We start from the raw sequence: 17,500 nt of genomic DNA, 5'->3' as shown, positions 1-17,500 counted from the left end.
ATCTGCTTTACTGTCTAAATATTCTCTCCAGTCATCCATGGCATTTATTTTGACCTCACCATCAATACTGCAATACTTTGCATGCTCTACCTTCTAATTTGCATTACTTCCTCGCAAAGTTTCAACAATCAATTTCTGTCTTAGTCTCCTTTTTCATAGTATCTTAAGTATCATTTGATTTCCATGGAATTCTCCTTGTAGCTGCGTGTCCCAATACTTCACTACCAACTGACTAATTTATGTTCTTAATATCACACTATTCTTCAATAATTGTCAGCTCTTCGTCTCTCAAAGTGTCTAAAACTGAAAATCGATTCCTACATTCAATTGCAAATGTTTATCTGTGCACTTCTTCTTAAAGCTTAGTTGTATTAAACCTCGGTATTGTATTTACCTTTCTGCTGGGTGCCTGTAGTTCTAATTTCAATGTGGCAATGGGGAGCTGGTGATCACTACCAATATCTGCACCTCTTCTCTTTACTAATGGCAAGGTGATCTACCTGATTTTTGTAATTGCCACATGATGAAGTCTATGTATATTTGTGGATATTCTGTGTTGAAAAAGAGCATCTCCAATGACAAGATTGTTTGCCGAAGGGAAATTTTTGAAATGTGCTCCATTTTCAATTGCAACTTCGCTAAGACCCTCGACACCCATCACATTCTCTATCCCTTGATTATTCCTTCCAACATCAGCACTGAAGTCTCCAATCACAATTTTCATATATCTCTCTGGGGTCTCATCTATTATCCTCTGCAGTTCTTCATAGTATTCATCTTTCCTTTCTTCAGGGAAATCATTTGTTGGGGCATAGCAAACTATAATACTCATATTGCACTGCTTTGATTTGAACTTTGCTAGTAACAATCTACTATTTACAGCTCTCCACTTGGTTAATGTCTTTTCTGCTCTTAGTGTCATCATCATTCCTACCCCTTCTCCTCCAACTCCATCTGTTCTTCCTGAGTATATACATATACATATATATATATATATATATATATATATATATATATATATATATATATATATATATATATATATATATTGCCTTTGTCTAAAGTTTTATTACCAATCCCCTTACAACGTGTTTCACTTAGGGCTAAAATATCCAAACTATATTTCATAAATTCACTCTCCACTTGCTTTAACTTCCCAATCTGATTCATGGTTCCAACATTCCAATTACCTATTTTCTTTAATATAACATGAACCGGAAGATTCTTAACACGCCGCTATGCCCAGAGGTGGGGACCATTCTTTCATCTTCTCTATCCATGACTGACTAAATCCATAGAGAATCCATTGGCTAGATACATCAAAGGATAGCCAGTTCCTTGTGATGCGCAGTGCCCATCTAATTAAGGCAAGTGACCCCTGCCGGTCTATACTAATTCTAGTAAGATCAATCGCCAGGCATGAAGAGTAAAAGCCGAAGAGGCCGTTTGACCATCGCCTTCAACCCAATCCGCCAACCTGCTGTTAGTGACCTCATCGAGATTTAGGGGGGCATTTCCTATACGCCCAAAGCTCTCGTTACTACACCGCTTATACGCATATATCCATTGGCAAACAGGGATTGCTAAGGTATACCACCTAGCGCGCACACACACATATATATATATATATATATATACACACACATATATATATACATATATACATATATATATATATATATATATATATATATATATATATATATATATATATATATATATGTGTGTGTGTGTGTGTGTGTGTGTGTGTGTGTGTGTGTGTGTGTGTGCACGAAATTCAGAGACAAAAACACAAAAACTAAAGCATAAATTCATACTATACTTGCATATAATTAATATATATACTTTATATGCATATACATATAATTTAGTATAAATAACATAGAGAGAGAGAGAGAGAGAGAGAGAGAGAGAGAGAGAGAGAGAGAGAGAGAGAGAGAGAGAGAGAGAGATATCACATGTCAATTAATTTGTTCTTCTTAGTGTGCCACGCATCCATGGGTCAGAACGAAAGCTCTGCCGGCTGTTAGTTTTATTGTGTGTTCATGGAAAGCCCAAACCTAGCAACAAACACTCCCCTGCCCGCCCACCCCCTCTGCATACTCCACTCCCTACCTCCCCTCCCCAGCCCCTAAACACTCCACTCCCATCATCCCTCATAGCGTTCACACCAAAAACCCCCAGAGCCTTTTTTGGAAAGACAATTTTTATGTATATATTCAGCAATCAGAAAAACCTTTTAACAATTGCGTCCATGGCTTTAATTTACTACGGGGATAACATTATTGCGAAATAGCATTAATTTAAAACGCTACGCGTGTTTTACATTGCTTTTACCATTATGTAATTAAATAGCATTTTATTACCGTATTAGCTTTGAGTCATTTTATACTGTTTTCATTAAATAGCAACAATAAAAACCGGCCTCTCCATTAAGGCTAAATATCGTAGTCATTGCACTTTTTTTGTGTGATTTTCTACGTGATAAATAAAGAAGTATGTTCCATAAATGATACGTTAGCTTCTTAACAAATGAATTCTTAGTTTGTGAATTAGGTTCTTAACATCTGAAATCGTAGTTTGTGAATAATGTTTGACTTAGTGAATGTCTTAAATGAACGTGAATAATTTTAGCTTTATATCTTATTAACGTTCTATAAATCATACAAATTATATCATGCAAATAAAACTTCACGAAACTAAAACAGAAAAAGAAAGAGGAAAAACGATAAAAAATTGTGTGTGTGTGTGTGTGTGTGTGTGTGTGTGTGAGAGAGAGAGAGAGAGAGAGAGAGAGAGAGAGAGAGAGAGAGATTAAAATAAAAAGAGCTGAATAATTTTAGCTTTATATCTTATTCGCGTTCTATAAATCATACAAATTATTTCATGCAAATAAAACAGAAAAAGAAAGACGAAAAACGATAAACAATTGTGTGTGTGAGAGAGAGAGAGAGAGAGAGAGAGAGAGAGAGAGAGAGAGAGAGAGAGAGAGAGAGAGAGAGAGAGAAATTAAAATAAAAAGAGCTGAATTAAGCGATGGGGGGATTTGTGTGTATTTACTAAATATTATCATGCAAAGCCGAGCGCGACAAAAATGGAAGTAGTCAGTCAAATCATTGAAACACAACGCAATCGAGATACCCGGGGCAAGTGTGTGTTATACAGCAACTGCCGATACAGTCGATAATGCCATTGGCATAAATGAACTTTCAAATCTTTAGGACAATGCGCGGAAAAATATCCCATTCGTTCGGGAAAAGAGGGCTATTGGAGGCATTTTTTCCAAGTTTCATATCCATGATTTGTGGGTTTTTTTCTTTGCCCAAAAAACATGAAATGCGACTATAATCGATCTGGCTGCACCTGGCCCTGCATATCCCCCCCCCCCCTTCCCCTCCCCCCCCCAAAAAAAATCGAGAAATTAGATCAAACTACTCGGGGAGACAAAATGAAATTAACTCTTAACATACTAGAATAGCATCTATCCCTTACGTCTTAGAAGTAATTTCTTATGCAATAAATTCCGTTCATTGTGATATATAGGATTTAGCAATTTCCTTTGCAGTATTTGCACTTCAGTGCCACAAAGGGTAGCAACTCGATTAAATACTCCAAAGTGAAGGCGATAGACTAAAACGTTTGCACTGCAAAAACATGAAATAAAAAAAAATCACATTCAGCTTCAACAAACTGACAAGAAATGAAAGGAGGCACAGCAGTGTTGCGTGTGTAGGCGCGTGCGCATATGTACCAGTGAAATGAATTCATATACATAAGCATAGGTAATCATACAAACCCCATCATTTTAATTCAGTCACAATCTCTACAATTTACATTACATATGCGTTATTCCTATCAGCATTTTGTGCACAAAACGTTAAGTAATATATATGCCGATGCTTGCATAAATCGATACGCACCCATGTGAAAATATGCGTATCTGTCCCTGTATTTGTAAAGCTAAGAATATCCCTTGCCTGCAATACCCAGCCTGTAAAAGCGTCGGTATTCAAATATTCAGTTTGAACAACTAAATTGTATATCTTCAAAAAGAATTCCTCTGCGCCGTTCCAATCTCTCACTCAATCGGGTTCGCCAATACTATTCTCTGCCACTCCAACCAATTCGTCCGTATCCTAGACACCAATCTATTTCATTCTTTTCCATTTTCTTCATTCTGTTTCCATAGTTTTTTTTCTACCTTTCCACGTTTTCCTTTTCCCCCTTTTCTTTGGCAATTCCAGTATTATTGAGGTGTCGTCTTTCCCTTGTTTCATTGAATTTGTGCCTTTCATTCATTTATTTGCATTTCCCTTCACCCCTCATCTGCTTTTCAGTGCAACACCATTTCAGAGAGAATCGCCCAACCCTGTAACGACGGCATTAATATCATTCAAACACTGCAAGGGTCATACGACAATTTTAGTACATTGCAGAAATATCTGGAAATATTCCCCGGGTAATGTGAGTATCAGAATAAAACATCCATTAAATGAGGTATCAAACTTGTATACGGACCTAACATGTTTGATACAGTAATAAGAAGATCCTTATGAAGGAGCAGCTAACACCGAAATCATATAATTATAGAAATGCGTCAATCATCCTATGGCAATATTGCTTAATTGAATAATCATAGAACAGCGAGAATCATCTTAAGACAAAAATTAATGATTCAATCTCCCTCTCTGGTTTTCAGTATTTTATTTTCCTTACATGATTTACTGCTACCATTACCATTTGCCCTTGTTACATATACAAATACGCACTTTATATATATATATATATATATATATATATATATATATATATATATATATATATATATATATATATATATATATATACATATATAATCCTTCAACTCACGTACTTTTAATTTCGGTATTGTGTACTGGGGAAATACTTTCTGCCTGTCCTAAGTACGTACTGTATATTCAATAACGACCTATAGTGGTTCAGCCATAATCCCTATTTGTTCTGTCTTTGCATTTTCATAAAAAATTATCATGGTTTTACTCACATTCATTTTCAGTTCTACTTTCTCTCAAGATACATTAAATAGAACTATAGCATCTGCAAATCTAATCTTATACTTCAAGCTCCACCTTCCTCCGTGTCCAGCAAGTAAAAGAATTTAGTGTACCTTTGGCGCCAATGAAGTATCGTTCTTGGGGCACCCAATCCCTCCTGAAGGAGTCCACTCCCTTTTTGAGAAGATAGCCATTCAGGACCGTCAAAGCACAACAATAATTCTGGTCATCACTCGTTCCTGCCAACCATCACAACAACTTCCCCCCTACCAACCACTGCTGTGCTCAGATTTCTTGGGCCCCATGCCCATCTCCTCCTCTCCACCGATACCAGCAATGTCGCTGTTCTCGAACAGGTGGTCAACAGCTCACTCCGCCCATTGGCCTTCTTCCGTAGAAAACTATCCAGGGCAGAATCCGACTAAACTATCATCAACCACAAATTGCTGGCGGTGCATTTAGCTATCCGTCACTTTCACCACGTTTGAGAAGGCACAGCCTTCATCTTTCGCAGACATCTTGCCACTGTGTCTGAATACAATTGCACCCGTCAATACATTCCTGAGAAATACTAAAGACAAAGTTCATTTGGCATGGCATTACTAAAGATTAGGTCTGCACCAGTACTTCATCCCAAATTTCAAAAGTACATCGACACACGGATTTAGAAGTGGGCACCTTCCCTCGACCTCAGCATTATTTTGCCCACATTCACATTGATGTAGTAGGTCCCCTACCCACATCGCAAGGACATCGTTACCTAATAACCATCAATGACTGCTCCACTCATTGACCTGAAACCATCCCCATGCAGGAAGTAGATTGGCCAGGACACCAGCCACCCATTGATATACTACTGCTAGAGATTTATGGGTTCCTTTGAGTGGCTAGAAAGTAGAACACTGGATCCTTCTTTCTTGTTACAGTTCACTTTACCTTTGCCTGACCATACACCGAATAGTCTGGCATATTCTATTCAGATTCCCCTCTGTCCTCATACACCTGACAACACTGACATACCAAACAATTCTTCTGCACCCAAGGGATTCACTACTGCAATGTAAATGTTCAGTGGTTACTTTCCTCTTGGTAAGGATAGAAGAGACTCTTAAGCCATGGTAAGCCGCTCTTCTAGGAGAAGGACATTCCAAGATCAAACCACTGTTCTCTAGTCTTGGTTAGTGGTATACCCTCTGTATCATGATCTTCCGCCGTCTTGGGTTAGAGTTCTCTTGCTTGAGGGTACACTCGAGCACACTATTCTATCTATTTTCTCTTCTTGTTTTGTTAAAGTTTTTATAGTTAATAAAGGAAATATTCATTTTAATGTTGTTACTATTCTTCAAAAATATTTAATTTTTCCTTGTTTCCTTTCCTCACGGAGTTATTTTCCTTGTTGGGGTCCATGGGCTTATAGCATCCTGCTTAGGAAGTAATAATAATAATAATAATAATAATAATAATAATAATAATAATAATAATAATAATAATAATAATAGTTTTGTTGAAAATAATGGCTGCCTCAGTTGCATTGATCTTATACTCCGTCTTCTCGATGGATCTAATTATCTTCTTTTCAGGACCACTGCATACAGCCAGTAACTGAACAAAATTCATCCTTCATGGTAAGTAGTCAAATTCAGGAATAATTGGCGAGTCAAGAGGCTGTAGTACAGTCACACTGCCATCCCACTCACTCCTGGGTGTTGAGTCACCATCTTGTCCTCTGGGAGCTGGGCTCTGATTGGTGGAGCGCTCGCCAAGAGGGTGTGTAGGCTAGGCAGGCTATCCTGTCGCTGATCAATGCTGTTGGGGTTGTTTATGTCTTTATCTGTAGGGTTGTCCTGGTTGGAGGTGTCATGGTTGGTTGGGTTATTCTTCCTTGTGTTGTGTAGGAACATTTCCTGGGTAGTGTTGAGAGTCGGCTTTTCTCTCTGAATAAGAAAAGCTTCAAGTATGCGAAGTCGCCTGCTATCTGGAGCACGGCCTATGATCTCGGTGTTCTTGATTATTTCCTTACGTTTGATGTTGTTATTGTGGACGTGGAGGGCATGAGCTTTTATTGCACCTTGTTGGACATGACAAGACAGTCTCTTTGACAGACGCATTGTGGTCATTCCTATGTAACGTCCAGAGCATCCTGGAACAGGGCATAAGTAGGAATAGACCATGTTGGTCTGTTTGAGAATATCCTGAGTCGGCGGGGCTGAGTTGTTCCTCATGATGAGAGACCTCGTTTTGTTAGTTTGATAATAAATAGTCAACTTGACCTCTGTGTTTTTATCCACAGGGGAGACGTGACTCTTTTATTATGTCTCTCATGGCCTTTTCATCCTTTTGATAATCTCGATGCATGAACCCTTTATAGTAAAGGTTGATGGTAGTTGTGGTGTTCACAGTCGGTTGTTCACCCTGGTACCAGGTGTCCATGGGTAGCTTGATTTCACGGCTAACTTGTCTATTAGAGTAGCCATTATTCACCAGGACCTGGGCGACTCGGTCGAGTTCTTGGTGTGTGGCAGCCCAAGAGGAGCAGTGGGAGATAGCTCTGGGGACGTAGGCCTCGATGGTGGAGGCCTTGTACCTGGTAGGGCATTCACTGTCTCCATTCAAGCATAACCCGAGGTTAGTGGGCTTAATGTACACACTAGTATCAAATCCGATAGTGTTAGGAGATATGAGAACATCTAGGAAGGGCAGCCGTCCATCTTTGCTATGTTCGACAGTAAACCTCAGGCAGCTGCATTCCCCAAACGTTCTGCGGAGGGTCTCGATGTCCTGGGTAGAAGGGGCCATGATAAAAGAGTCATCTATGTATCTCACATACACGTCTGGATGACGTATTCATGAGAAAACCCTCTCTTCAACAACTCCCATAATAATAATAATAATAATAATAATAATAATAATAATAATAATAATAATAATAACAATAATAATAATAATAATAATAACTGTAACGTCCACCTCATGTACATCAGCCTTACTCTAAGGGTGGGTAGCGAGATTTGGTATCCTTCAACATGATACTTCTGACAGGGGTCCCACTTTCCCCTATCAATTGTGGACATCATTAGTGAATCTCCTGAGCATAACCCTACATCAGACAAACACTGCGGCCAATGGAATGGTTGAACGTTTTCATCGCACACTCAAAGCAGCTTTGATGTCCCAATGCAATGATTCCAACTGGTTTACTTAGCCTCCCTGAGTCCTCCTGGGACAAAGGACCCCTCATAAAGACACCCTGGATGTCTAGGCAGCTGAAATGGTGTATGGCAACCCAATGGTCGTCCCTGCCAATTTTTTTTTCCATCTGCAACCTCCTTTGACAATCTCCAGCGCCTACGTCATGTTTGGGAAAATTTACTTCATGCCATCAGACTTACAAGCCCCCAGCACAGCAACATAAGACAGATTTGCAAAAGGTATCACACGTTTTCCTATGCAACAATACTAGCAAGCCACCGCTGAACACCCTCTTACATAGGCCCAATCATTGTCATCTGTCGCACACCAGGGGCTTTCTTAATCAACATTCATGTCAAAGAAGACTGCGTCTCCATTCATTGCCTAAAACCTGCATATCTTCCTGCAAGATGACCCACCTACAGTATGCCTCTCAAGAGCAGGGCTCCCTATTTCACATGTATGTCTTTTTTAAGGTGGAAGCCAAGTACCGCACGTGTTTCAAACAACTTTTTACACTGAAACGGTATTTCATTTCTTATGTATATCACGGTCTCCCCATCACTGAAAACAGAACATGTTACACTTGGCTTTTCATTCATTACTTTCTTGATTATTTACAAAATTCTTGCTCGGAACTGCTTGCATATAACTTGGTTATCTGTTGAATTAAAGTTAATTGCCATCTCGCCTCTGTTATAACCTAAAAGCAACCTTGCAGAATTGGTGACAATGGAAAACCAGCTCCCTCCCGCCTTATTCCCTCACTGCTGTGCCCAACCATTTGATGATGCGGCCTTCCAACCCTGACTCTTCTATCTATGCCACATCCATGAAACTACCGTCCTTTGCCACTACAAAGGCATTCACTTAGTTTCAGCGCATCGAATTCAGTTTCGCATCTAGGTCGCGACTACCTTAAGTGCCAAAGCAGACTGTGTCCTTCAGGTAATCTCCGAAGACACTTTCCAAGAAATCTCAGATTGGCTTTGTGATCGAAGAAACAACCCCATAGTGTACGACGCCCTCAAAACATATCTCCTCAAGTAGTGCACACCATCGCCAGCCTTCCATATAGCCAACCTATTTCAGTTCTCTCAACATAAGTTGGGGGACCAAAAGGCTTCGCTCGCTCTCAGGAAAATGACCAGTATCGCTCGCCGGCAACCTGCCACTAACAGCTCTCATAAGAAGGTGAACTTACTTAGTGCCCTTTTGGTACACCTACCATAACCTGTACACGCTGCCATACCCAATGTTGATATTTTGCCCATGAACGACTTGATGACCAAAATCAACGCCCTCATGGACAGCCACTGCACCACCTTCAAGACTTCCATCAATGCCTCTACTCCTGACGAAGAGGACAACTATTCTTCATTGACCAAAGATTATGTGAATGCGGTAGGACAGAATGTGGTAGGGCACAGATGCCCAACCCTTGACGTGGCGGAGCAGTGACAAATGCGCCCACCACTCATATATGCCACAACTCACTCAAGCCTCAACAACCTGTCCAGCCACTTAGTGATACCCATCCGCCTCAGTTATGCTACTACCAATCTAAATTTGCAGCTACTGCTGCTCGTATACTGTAACATTATTTCATTTTTTTTTTATATCTTGTTCTACCTCCGCAGGGATAAGAGAACCCCTTTAAGCTTTCCTTTTCATGCATTAGTCTGTTTGAATTTTTGTGAAATTCTTGTTCGAAACTGCTTGTATATAAACTCAGTATCTGTTGAATAAGATTAGTTGTATTCATCTCGCTTCTCTGTTATAACCTAACAGTAACCTTGCACATGATATATTCTTTGCTTCAAAGTTTGATCGCTCTATATGGGGTAGTTATTAAGCTAGAGTCTTTGTGCTAATATTTTTCAAAGTTGTATTCATAAAAATTCTATCTTCATTTCACTGATGATCATTCAATTTCAGCCATGGCCACTGCTACCAAGAGAGGAATCCATTTGCTTCGGACAGCCGGTAATATATCTAAAAGTGACAAGACACAAATGTACGAGTCTCACCTTCCTGTAAAGAAAACGTCGTAAATTCTCCAAACTGTCCTCCATATCTTTAAGACCATTGCCAAAAATCAAAGAATCTATCATATGCTTTCTGAATGTAGAATGCCATGCAGTTGTTCGATTAACTACATTTAACTTTCATTTCAGTTGCTCTACTTCTTTGATATAGTGGCAATTAGGCTTTGGCAAAGGTTGGATTACGATCTTTTATGCACAATGCATCTTGCGTTTCTTACCGTGAATTACGTACCAGGTATCTAGTTGGCTTTATTACATCTAAGGTGATAAAATAAACACACGGGGCCCAAGTACAAAGATTGTATATATACACACTCAATCAGTGACCCTACCTGTTGGTATGATGTAAATTTCATCGACTTTCAATTCTGTCTGTGATGCAGATAAGCTTCAAGTTTTATTCCCTGCCTCCGTTCCTTTTCTGTTTCCAATAGCAATTATCGCTCAGGCAATTTCATGTTAGGAAAATTGTACGCGCGAGTGAATTTGGCTAATGCGATCGTAGATTTGGTCTAAGCACCACTTTGCTTCTTTAAAAAGGGTCTTCGGAAGCGTTTCGTTTTTCCTAATCACGTATCGAAGGATCTCGAGGTGCATCTGTGGATATTGTTTTCCAGTTGCTGTTCGCTATTTGCTCGCGGAAGCTGCATTTGTTATAACTCAGTGAGACGAGGCATATATGAGGCATATTTTTTATTGTCTGAGCATCGTGGGTTCTGGTAAGAATATATATTTTTTTCATTGAAAACTTATTTCGTAAATTTATAACTAATGCAGAAATATGAAGTTAAGAAATGTTACATTATAAGGAAACAAATATTTTCTCGTTATTACACATGGAGATTAAATGGAGCTGTGACAGATTAATTCTTTAAGAGGGCATTGCAATAAGAGATGTAGGTTTGCTTAGAGTTCTTTTCTAGCTAAGATATATAAATTCATATAATTTTGTATACAAAGCTTAGCCCAAAAATTCAATCTACAAAGTTTTCAAATTCGAGGGTATTGTATCCAAGTTACGCCCTAACATACCGGAGTTCCTTTGCATGTCAAAATCTACAAAATTACATTCAAACTATTTCCCTGTACTGATCCTCAGCTGTAAGTAGTGGGATTTGGCCATTAAATAATTGAAATTTGAAGATTTCGAGGATTGTCGAGATAAATATAATAAACTACACAGAAAAATCATGAACACTGAAACCTGGAGCACTTGCTATTCCCTCTTTCTAAAAAATTATAAAACTACTAGTAACTAGGAAAACACTCTGAGAGTGCAGACCTCCACCATGTCAGCTTATCTCTCGAAACCAGCTTGCCTCAGAGTTAATTCGGTCGATCTTTTTGCTAGACCTTGACCTTTGACCAAGGACTTTCAAAATTTAATCACTTCCACGTCTCAACATAACAATTATTCCCTGAATGTTTCACTACGCTATGAGTAAAATTGTGGTCAGTAAGTTGTTCATAAACAAACAAGGACGAAAAAATAACCTCCTCCCAACTTCATTGACGGAGGTAACTATTAGAAGTTACTATTTTGTAACTATATTCACAAACAAACATTCTTGTTACCATGTCTTTGTTTAAGAAAACAGGATCTATAACTATTGCCAGAGTAAGATAGTATCTCTGCCATGAGAACTTTCCCAGCATTAGTTTGTTTCCGTATCGAAGTTTAAAGGTTTAAAGGCCGCTCATGAATGGCAGGGGCAAGGGAAAGTGACATTACCCTATCAAGCAGGACAATACCCGACCAACTGACCATATCACATATGAACAACGCTCAAGCCTCCTCTCCATCCAAGCTAGGATCAAGGAGGGTCAGGCAACGGCTGCTGATGACTCAGCAGATAGACCTACAGGCTCCCCCAAAACACCCATCCTTAAGCTCACAAGGATGGTGAGGTTGTAGCGACCAAAGGAACATAACGAGTTTGAGCGGAACTCGAACCCCAGTCTGGCAATCACCAGTACTGTAGCAAATTGTCTTACAGGGTTACCATGGATATTCACGTTAGCTAACATAGATAAGAGATTAGGGGAAAAACACACAGACAAATTTCCCATTTCTAATCAATTTAGATTTTACTCCGTTATTTCCTTAACACTAAAGTTCTTTGTATACTTCATTTCCTAAAATGCAAATACGTAACTAAATTAAGTTCTCTAGAATTATAAGCTCAAAAAGCAATTTAAAGATAAGCTATCATTAGCTAATCTACTTTCATAAGCACCAATCTAATAAATGTATCGAGATCAGTACTTCTTTAGTTGCAATTGATTTTACAAGCAAACCTCTGACGGAGGTTTAGGTTTTACTCCAAAATTACACTCCTGTCTCTTTTTAAAATTCAATAACAACTTAAATTTGGGGGATACATAAATATTTTCATACCTATTTATATCTCTTGTTACTAGGTTTAGAGATTATACTTCAATCTTAACAGACTACATCCAACGGGCCTGTGAATAATCCAGCATGCTGTTCCATGGATCCTAACTAAAAAAAATCTTTAATTATTATATCATAAAAGAATGAATAACGTATCAATGAGAAAATAGCATCCTCAAACATTCCACTTCAGCAAAGTACCATGAAAGCTTATAATATATCCACAGTGGCTTATCATTTAAGCTAAAAAAGGTTCGGAAAGGGAAAATGGATTTCTGCCGTAAATATTTCGCTCAAAGCACCACATGGTTCTTTCGTAATTAGCTACTGATAGTATGATTGATTGACTGTACGTTATCATGCGTCAATACTGCAGCTAGGCTTGGAACAGATTTAGGGGGAGGGGGGGGGGAGTATCAAGAGGCAGCAGCTGTAGCTCTGGAATAAATGAGGTGAGCGAATAGATTATAATACGAAATATGATCATCTATAATCTACCAGGCCGAATTCTCTCAAACTCATTTAATTACGGGAATATCTTTTCTTTGTTCTTTAATGGATTAATTCACGAAGAGAGCTTTCTGGCTCCTTAAAGGATTAATTTCGCAAAAAAAGAATAGAGGCAAATTTGGTATGTTCTGTATTTCCCCTTCGGTGCATTCAGCGAAGAACCTACACTAAACATCCTGAAATCGTTAGTTTCAAGGTCGTTCTTATTTATTTCTTTGCTACTGAACACTTAAAATAACTACTATTTATAAATACTCAATTTACTATAAAGTATAGTCGAATGGGTAGCGTACATATACCGAAAATAAATGGGTTATAAAAGTTTTACACCTAATGACTTCCATAAGTAAACGAAATCGAAGTCTAATAGTTTTAACCATTTGTTGCGATCAATAGCTGATTGGTCAGATAATTGCACTGAAATCATAAGGATGAAGTAAATTTATTTCTCAGGAGTAACAATTTGTTGCAGACAACTATAAAAATACACCAAAAACTCATAACCGGACACAGATCTAAGGGAACGATCGTCATATTGATATCTCAGGAATCTGATTTTTTCATTAGCCAATGCAAACCAGGTATCTTCCCATACTTGTACATAACAAATTTAAACTATGAAACAAGGTATATCCCATCCATCTGCTAGAATCATTCATCTTCTATTACACTTGCATTGAAATTTCACTGAATAATCAAATGAAAAGTATCAACATCGCTTTGTATGTTTAGGGAATAAATACAAACAATTCATACTCTACAGTCAGCTCTCAACATTCGGGGGCTCTATATAAATGGATTTAGTCATTCTCGATACAGAAAACTGTATAACGTAATGGATAAAATTCCTTCTACTAGTGGTTTCGCAATAAGTAATCTTGCGGCACAACGATTTCAAATTGACTGTGTTCATTTGTTCCCAACATGCTTCACACTTTTCCCCTCCTGTACAGCACAATACTCCATCACTCCCTGACTCACATCACATCACATAGACTCTCCTCACGTGTGTATCTCCCACTTCATTCCCCTTTGTGCAGAATCATATTGTGATGTAGAAAGTGATGTGAAGAAAAAAGCTTTACATATGCAGTGTGTTTATAGTGATTTTAGTATACAGTGTATTACGTACATTACACTAACCCATGCACCAATACAATCGACGGCTCAAGAGTTGAATCCTGATTCAGACTTAACTGCGTAGAATTTCGTATGTAAATGTTTAGTGGTATTGTACCGATACTTTTTCTTTTCATTGTTGATCATTGTTCTTATATCAAATACTGTACAATACTGTATACAAAATAATGTACTTTACACTAGTAATGTAGATATCAGCTACATGTCGACCTGCCAAAAACAGTGATCACTTATGAGTGTTACCTTAGCTTATGAAGCTGTAATGCAGCAATAGTACTGTACATATACAACAGGAATACACACTACAGAATAAGTGAGCATTGTTAGATAGCAACACCAGTGTTTTGTTGTTACAGTATTTATATATAAGTGTGGCGATGACTTGTGTGCACTTGGGTACAATTGCGGGAGCATGTTCATACAGTAATACAATTCTTATACTAAGATAGAAACCACGTAAAAACAATTCAGTACAGTAACGATGTTTATCTTGCGTATTAACCAACTGTGCATAGGCAATTGGCTGAGAGTTGTTAGGTTATGAGTTGACTCAACCTAGAGCAAGCATTTGCAGATTCTCGATTTTCCCGCCAGAAGGGGTAACCGACGTAACGCACGCGAATAAGGAGGATGGACTATATCGCTATCAATTCTGTAGTTGTAACTTTTTTCTTACAAAAATTTTGGTCATAGCTGGGAAGACAAGTAATAACTGCACTCTAAACAAAACATCTGGTACTTTGGCCCTTAAATATTTTTCATAAGTAACTCTACATTTTCTTTGACTATTTTTGATGAGAGAATAATGTGAACTGGCACAATTAAGCTCATACCACCTGCTTTATGACATTTAATTTACCCATAAAATTTCTCCTTACTATAAAATTTCTTATATAAAATTCGGATCACAAAGTTTTAAAAAATGTACCAGAGCTAATTCAAAAATTCCATGTTTCAACATCGGTCACTTTTACAATAATAGTTCAAATCAAGTTTCAAAGAATGTTTATCATATTTATATATGAGTTTGACTAAATGCACTATTCCCTAATGAACCCGTCCTCAAGATTACAATAATTTGAGAAGCATGATTTATTACTTGCTTGTTTACATTTGTCTTCCACTATTTAGCACAAAAAAGTTTAGATAGCTCTTAAATACACAGCCATGCTCACAATGACTTCCAGTAAAAATAACTACATTAAAAAACTTTGCTCACATTGCATCATGCCCTCATGTCATTTAAGCAATCATAATAAAGTACACGAGTTTTGCATTTCTATAATTAAGTAAAAAAAACTGTCCACCAGACTCTTAAGCAACTATTATAAAGATATATACCCTTGTCCACATTTCTCTTCAAACACTGTACACCTTACCATGAAATCTTTTAGTTGTTCCCTAAAGTTAAGGTCAAAACCTTTCATGAAAGAAACAAATTGAACCTTGGCAATACAGCTGATTCTATTATAAAATCAAACTTAATATTAAACTATTTAAATGTATTTACCCAATTCTAATACTCAACAAGATCATTCGGAGTACATACTTTAGGTCTCATCCGATGGTAGAGTAACTCTACTTCGATTTCCTTCCAACCATGGCAGTTGTTTCTCTTCGCTGTTCAAATGAATTCCAGGAACCTGCAAATTATTTCAGAGATGTAGTAATTGCTGATAAATCTTTAACAAACAAAAAATTCAATAACAGCAGTGAAATTAATAGTGATATTCAAAGTTCTACCTTTCATAAAGGAGAATTTTTAACATTCGAAATTTTAAATGAACATAGTTTACGTACTTTAAACCTAATTCCATATTCAATTTAGTTATATGAATCGTACATCTTTATTTGAAATCAAAATTGCGATAAGTAAAGCAATCATAAATATGTTTGTTCTATATGAAGTTAAGCTGACTTGGTCTGTACAATACTGCAAAATCAACCATTAACATCAATATCAATGACGAAATACACCCAAAGCAAAACACATACAGAGTGGTATCTTCATTAACTGTTGAAATATAACAGGAATGAGGAAAACGGCAACACAAAAGCGAAATATGGTAAGGTAATGTCACCTCAGTAAGCTAACGTCCCACCCTAACCTAATCTAGGGGGTGATGAGTTCCATTGTTCAACGGTGGCCCATCCTATTTATCAAATTTCATCTTTACCTTACAAATGTCGATAGTATATAAACTTATTATCATTTAATTATAAGGATAGGTATCTTAAAATTCCTACAGTTCTTCCCCGTTAACTTCTCCATTCTCTCTTTACCATTATACTGCTCTCTAAGGGCTAGGGCACTATAATAAGACTAACTATAACTAGAAGACTTAAAAAATAACCTCAAAGGTTTGATATATGCAAAAATTAATCAAAACATAATATATATATATATATGTATATATATATATATGTATATATATATATATATATATATATATATATATATATATATATATATATATGTATATATATATATATGTATATATATATATATATATATATATATATATATATATATATATATATATATATATATATATATATTATATATATATATATGTATATATTTATATATATATATATATATATATATATATATATATATATATATATATATATATATACACACACACACACACATATATATATATATATATATATATATATATATATATATATATATAAAACATCAACATAATCACTGTTTTCAGCTTTTTACTCCACAAAGACCTTACTTCCCTAAGGCTATACTCATAAATTGCAGCAACAGTGTGCAATTGAGCGTTGAAGTGAAGAGTAACCCAACTCGTGTATTATTCAATTATATTATGAATTCAGCAAATTAACACCGTTAGCCAATAGCTTTACCTTTGAATTTGGTTAAAGAGTTCTACATATTGAAGCCAAACGCATTTCAACTTGTAACTAATAAAGTCGAGATTCCATGATGATGCATTATCCACAACAAGAACTCTTATCTATTATTAGGAGAAGGAATTAATAACGAAGTTTAAGGTTTAAATGCCACTCATAAATGGCAGAGACAAGGGACCGTGACATTGACCTATCAAGCGGAACAATGCCCTAAAGACTGACCATATATACATATGACCAGCGCCTAAGACCCCCCTCCACCTAAGCTACGACACAGGAGGTCCAGGCAATGGCTG

The 17,500-nt window shown here is 37.1% G+C and overlaps 1 long non-coding RNA gene across 1 annotated transcript in view; it reads right to left on the bottom strand.

The window, feature by feature from the left end:
* The window catches only part of LOC137630155 (uncharacterized), a 285,560-nt gene that overhangs the window by 267,511 nt on the left and 549 nt on the right, over positions 1-17,500 (bottom strand). The window contains exon 2 of the long non-coding RNA XR_011041679.1: positions 15,865-15,958. This is a non-coding gene — a long non-coding RNA (uncharacterized lncRNA). The remainder of the gene's footprint in view (positions 1-15,864; positions 15,959-17,500) is intronic.

Source organism: Palaemon carinicauda, chromosome 38 (assembly GCF_036898095.1).
Source record: "Palaemon carinicauda isolate YSFRI2023 chromosome 38, ASM3689809v2, whole genome shotgun sequence".
Taxonomy (NCBI): Eukaryota; Metazoa; Arthropoda; class Malacostraca; order Decapoda; family Palaemonidae; genus Palaemon; species Palaemon carinicauda.
Note: the sequence above shows the minus strand (reverse complement) of the source record. Positions and strands in the feature narration are given on the sequence as shown.